This window comes from Molothrus aeneus, chromosome 26, assembly GCF_037042795.1.
Source record: "Molothrus aeneus isolate 106 chromosome 26, BPBGC_Maene_1.0, whole genome shotgun sequence".
Lineage (NCBI taxonomy): Eukaryota > Metazoa > Chordata > Aves > Passeriformes > Icteridae > Molothrus > Molothrus aeneus.
Window position 1 is genome coordinate 2,726,231 of NC_089671.1, and position 6,319 is coordinate 2,732,549.

The following is a 6,319-nucleotide window of genomic DNA, read 5'->3' on the forward strand; positions in this document are numbered from 1 at the left end:
AAGGGAAAGGGGAGAGGAGGAAGAGGAAGGTGCTTCCTCCTTCATCCCTATCCAGCCCCTTGGCACTTCCAGTGCCATCCAAGGTCCTTCCCAAACCCTGATCTCACCCACAACATCCATCCCCACCTCCTTGAGCAGTTCCACTTTATCCTCCCGCCAAAACCCTCATTTCCCAGCCTGGGTGTGCCTGTGCTTTCCCCTGGGATGAGATGGGGCATTGTAGGAGCAAACAGCACCCAGGATTGTAGAATTTCCCCTCTAAATAGTTGAAATCAGTGTTCCTGCAGACACAGAGGGGTCAGGCAGCCTCCTCCATGGAGGGACACAATGTTCAATTAACTCCTGAGGCAACTCATTAGCTACTGGAAATTAATGCTGCTCTTCTCTCTAGAGGATTTGCTTTTGAGGACAAAGGTGTCCTAAGGTCCATCACAGCCTGCCCTGCCCCAGAACTGGAGCTTGGCTGTTTTCTTTTGTGGTCTGGGTGAACTGGGGCTGGGCTGAGAGCTGGAAGTTTGGGATCCATCTGTGATTTCCCCATCACTGGAAGGAAGCACAAAGCCCTTCATTTTGGTTTGTACACAATCCTTGTCTCTTCCACTGTCCAGATTTTAAATTATTATACAGGGAGTCCCACCCCAGCCCTCAGTGGTTTTACTGAGAAAGTGCTGGGCCGAGGAGCCCAAGATTTGGAAAATGTTACAGCAGCTTCAGAGAGAGGTTCAAACCCTCTGCCCTGGGTTTGGGGACTGGCCCAGCCAACAGCAAAGGAACATCTGTGCCTCTTCCCAGCCCTTCTGCCTGCTAACAATAGACAAATAAAACAATAAAAGCTCCTCTCTTCAAAAGCCATTAAAATAAAATAAAAACCCTCTGCAAACAATCTGCGTTTTATCTTCTTAATGGCCCCAAAGCCTCCACTTGTCTACAAAAACAATTTCACTCAGCAAGGGTTGAGGAATATTCCTTTCAAATGGTGCACCAGCTGTCCCACAGAGACCACTATGCAGTTAACTACCAATAAAAGCAATTCCACAAAGTAAATACTCATTAAATAACGCGTGCGCAGACCCCAGCAGACGAGGGATGGGATTTGCTGTGATTTAACCTTTAATGGCACCAGCAGGCTGTTCCCATCTCCATGGCAGGAGTCCATTGGAGAGGGACTGTTTTGTTTGTGCTATCTTGGAAATCAGATCCCATAAGCTGAGCACAGGCTGAGCCCCTGCCCGGCCGGCCAAACCCCCAGCGTTGCTCAAGAGGTCGGCGCCGCTTTCCGGCCAATCCCAGCGTGTCCAAGACAAACAGCCCGGTGTCATCAGGGCTCCACGTCACCCCAGCCCTTCAGGGACGTGCAGGTCACTCTTCTCCACCAGCTCTGCCTGCACAGAGCTTCTCCAGGCTCCCAGGCTCGGTGTCCACCCGTTGGATTTCGGAGAGGAGCACTGAGAGCCTTCCCAGCCCCACACACCACACAAGGGCTCATGGCTCACCCCACCCTCCTGGAAAAGGCTGGTTTGGTGTTGGGATTGACCATGGAAAGCTGCCACAGCTCCCCAGGATTTTGCTCTAAGCCAGCTGCAGGGATGCTCAGAGGGAAGGAGGGAGGGTGGAAGAAAGCTGTGCTGGAGGCCCCGGCACACAAGAGCAGCTTGCTCGGACCACGGAGGTGCTTTCCTCTTGTTTGTGCTTAGCTGTGCAAGTTCACTGCCAAGAGGGAGAGGATCCACCCAGATTCCCCAGCCCTGAGCAGCTGGGAGCTCGCTGAGGCCAAGGGATGAGCGTGGAGCAGCAGCCAGGAGAGGTGGATGGGAGGAGGGAAGTGAAACCACTGATGGGAGCTGCTGCCAGGGATGGGGAAGTGTTAGAGAAGTGTTAGAGGTGTCATGTCAGGGGCACCTCTTCCCTTCTGCCTTCCCTGTCCTGTGGTGAAGGATGCTCCTGACTCATTCCTTCTTTGTGTGTTTCTAAACATTTCCTTTTATACCCTATAATTGCATTTTTGTACCAAAAACCCTCTGGAGGGAACACGCTTCTTCTCTCCAGACTCCTCTCCAATGAGAGCAGAGAGGCACTAATTGCCCTGTCAGGGTCTCCAGGGCTCTCCTCAGTGTTGTTAGCTATCAAAAATGTGTTCTTAATTTGAGCACTTGGCCCAAATATTTCATTTTTAATTACAAGCTGAGACAGAGCGTGAGACAGCCCAGAGCAAAGCGAGGGCTCCTCCCAGCAAACCAGCAGAGGCTGGAAGGGCTCCCACCCCATCCTGGGGGGAAACCCCAGCCCGGGGGGCTCAGGCAGAGGGGAGCCCCCTGTGAGAGGCACCACCCTCCTGGGAAACAAAAGCCCAGCCCTGGTGTGAGGCTGTGCCAGGGTGGGAGGTGCTCTTTGGGGACCATGAGGACAACCAAAGCAAACACCACCATCACCACTTCCATCACCAACATCATCATCATCATCATCACCACCACCAGCAGCAGCAGCACTGCCATCATCACCACCACCATCATCATCATCACCACCATCATCACCATCACCACCACCATCATCATCACCACCATCATCATCATCACCATCATCACCACCATCACCACCATCACCATCATCACCGCCATTATCATCATCACCACCATCATCATCATCACCATCATCACCACCACCAGCAGCACCACCACCATCATCACCAGCAGCATCATCACCACCATCACCATCATCACCACCATCATCATCACCATCATCACCATCATCACCACCATCACCATCACCACCATCACCATCACCACCATCATCATCATCATCATCATCATCATCATCATCACTATCACCTATCATAAAAGCAGGGCAATGCTGACAAAGGCAGGAAATGTCAAGGAGGACTTTATTTTATTAAAAGGGTAATTAGTTACTTTATTATACTATATTATTTTATATTGCATTTAAACTGAATCTGTACAAATATTTAATTTAACTCAACTGCTCAGAATTTTGTGACTCTCTGCTGACCCACAGTCTGCACACACACCTGGCCCTGACAGGCCAAGGAAATTAAACACCATCACTTTGGGTAAGCAATCTCCATTTGCATTTTAATTGGCACAACACAGGAGCAGAGAATGAGATAAGAATTGCTTTGACCATTCTTTTCTCTGCTTCTCTCATGTTCAGAAAATGTGAATCCCACAATCAACACCACCACCACCATCATCACCGTCATCATCGCCATCACCATCACCATCATCACCATAATCACCATCACCACCACGACCACCACCACCATCACCACCACCACCACACCCATAACCACCACCACTATCACCACCATCACCACCACCATTGCCACCACCACCAGCAGCACCATTGCCATCACCAACATCACCATCACCATCACCACCATCATCACAATCACATCACCACCATCACCACCATCACCACCATCACCATCACATCACCACCATCACTACCATCACCATCATCACAATCACATCACCACCATCACCACCATCACCACCATCACCATCACATCACCACCATCACTACCATCACCATCATCACAATCACATCACCACCATCACCATCACATCACCATCACCACCATCACAACATCACTACCATCACCACCACCATCATCACAATCACATCACCACCATCACCACCACCACCACCATCACCATCACCACCATCACCACCATCGCAACATCACTACCACCACCACCATCACATCACCACCATCACCACCATCACCACCATCACCATCACATCACCATCACATCACCACCACCACCATCACCACCACCATCACCACCATCACAACATCACCACCACCACCATCACCATCACATCATCACCACCACCACCACCAGCAGCAGCAGCACCACCACCATCATCACCACCATCATCATCATCATCACCACCATCATCATCACCACCATCATCATCATCACCATCATCACCACCACCACCAGCAGCAGCACCATCACCATCACCATCATCACCATTACCTCCATCACCACCACCACCATCATCACCATCACCACTATTCCCACCACCACCACGCCGGGAGAAGATGGCCCTGCTGCTCTGAGTCCCAGCTGGAGCAGGAGCAGGAGCAGAGCTGCAGGATTGCTCCTGGCACGTCTGTGCTCTTGGCAGTGAAGCAGCAAATTCAGAACTTGGCTGCCCCAGCTGATCTTTTCCTCTCCTTTGTGATACTGTGTAGCTGCCTTGGTGCTTAATCCTCCCAATTAAGGGCAGTGAGAAGGATAATTCTCATCTCCTCCCTTTTGCAAACATGACAATCTGCAGGGTGGGACCAGGCAGCTCTGCAGCATTTCAAGTTAAAAAGACAAAAAGCAGCAGACAGAGGCATTTACTTTTGGCAAGCCAAAGGCATCTCTAAGGAAGATGGGTTTGAAATCCATACTGTGTGAAAGAATTTAAATTACATACCTAAAACTCCAAATATTGTAAGCTGTTTGTCTGGAAAAACAAGAGGAATATCCTTTGTTTATTAAAAAATGACTTTGAAAAGGACCTGGCTGGCTCCTATCGGAAATACAAAGGAAGTATTTCTTACTCTGAGATGTCATCATACATTTATTTAAAGCTTTAATTATATGTTTTGGGACATCATCTACGCCTGAACATTTATCCACTGCAGTTGTCTGGAAGAAGGAGCTTTTTTTCCCTCCCATCTTTAAATAGTAAATGAGGCAAATTATCTAATGGTAATTCCAAATGGTAATTTGGTTCCTCTGGAGCTGTCAGTGGCCTATCAAAATAGTATTTCCAAGTTAATTTTAGGAACACATCCACCCTTTCCAGAGGGCTGGGATGAGTTCTGCTGAGCCCTGGGGTGGGAAGTGATGCTCACCTTCAGCCCAGGGACCCTGGCTGGGCAGGAAGAGCCACGAGCCAAGAAAGCAGAACATGAGGAGATGAGTGTGGGACAAGCTCCAGCAGGATCCCCCTGCTCCAAGGGACCCCAAGCCATGGATGAGCAGGGAAGCACCACTGTGGCATTATGGAAGCACCACTGTGGCATTATGGAGCACCACCGAGTTGTTCTAAAGAACACCAACAGTGATTTTGCATTGCAGCCAGCTGGGAGCTGGCAGTCCGAACCGCTTTGGGAAGAATTGTAGCACTTCAGTTTATTACACATTAATGGGATTGATTTATTATTTTTTTGTTTCTTTTTAATTAGCCTCATTAAAAGCCAAACAATCTTCCTGCAGAGCATGCAAACAACAGGGGCACGGGCCCAGGCACTGCTGGTTCCTGGTGCCTTTGTCCAGAATTAGCGTTGCAAACCAGGAAAGATTTATTAATGGCTCCTGGGAGAGATTAGCAGTGGGGAAACAGCTCAGGGAGGATTAGGAGCCAAACAGGTAACAGCCAGTTTTTGGTGGAGTGTTTGTCACAAGTTGTTCTTGGAGTTTGAAGTGGGTGTCCTTCAACAGGCTGGTAGCCACGGAGCAGGGCTGGGGATTCATCTGGGTTTGCTGAATCCTGGGGCAATATTTTTAAAAATAAGTTTAAAAAATAGAAGAAGAAGAATCCTATTGTCAGTCCCAGGCTGTTGCTTCATCTGGGGTTTATGATGTCACTGTCTGGGGGAGCTGCCAGGTCACCTGGCCCTGGAGGGGCTGAGGAGCAGGGTGTCCCCAGGCAGAGCGTGCAGCTGCACACACCCTTTGCTCTCCCCTGAGCCACCTGGCAGTGAGCTGGCACTCATTTCCCCCTGTTTACATCCAGCTTCATATCCTGGAAGCTCCTTCTCTCCTCCTGAGAAGGATCAGCTCTGTGGCTTCCCATCCTGCAGACCCCAACCCAGCACCTCTGAGCAGAGCCCCTGCCTGCCCCACACCTTCCCAGTACAACACCCTAAAATTTCCCCTCTCAACATCTCATGTCTGGTCTGGAGCCTGAAAGGATCCAAGTGCAATCATTTTACCAATTTTGTCCCCAAAGGGCACGGAAGGGGGGCACAGCTGCTGTCCCCAAAAGCCAAGCAGTGTGGGGAGCACATCCTCTCCTCCCACTGGTCCTTGCTGGTCACAGCAGCACCAGCTGCACTTTGTGCTTACAAATCTTCTGTGGAAAACACATAAAATTTGGTATTATGAAAAATAATAAAAAGAAAAAGAAGTTCAGAGCAAAAACCCTCAAACCTGAAACCCAAACTCTTCAAATATCAAAAGACTGAGCAATTTTGAAACTGTGTTTCTAAAGGAGAGTAAGAACTGTCTGCCAAACACCAGAAGACCGAGAGGACAGGTCTGTTTGAGGTCCCTGCAGCCACCACGCAGCCCAGGGGATT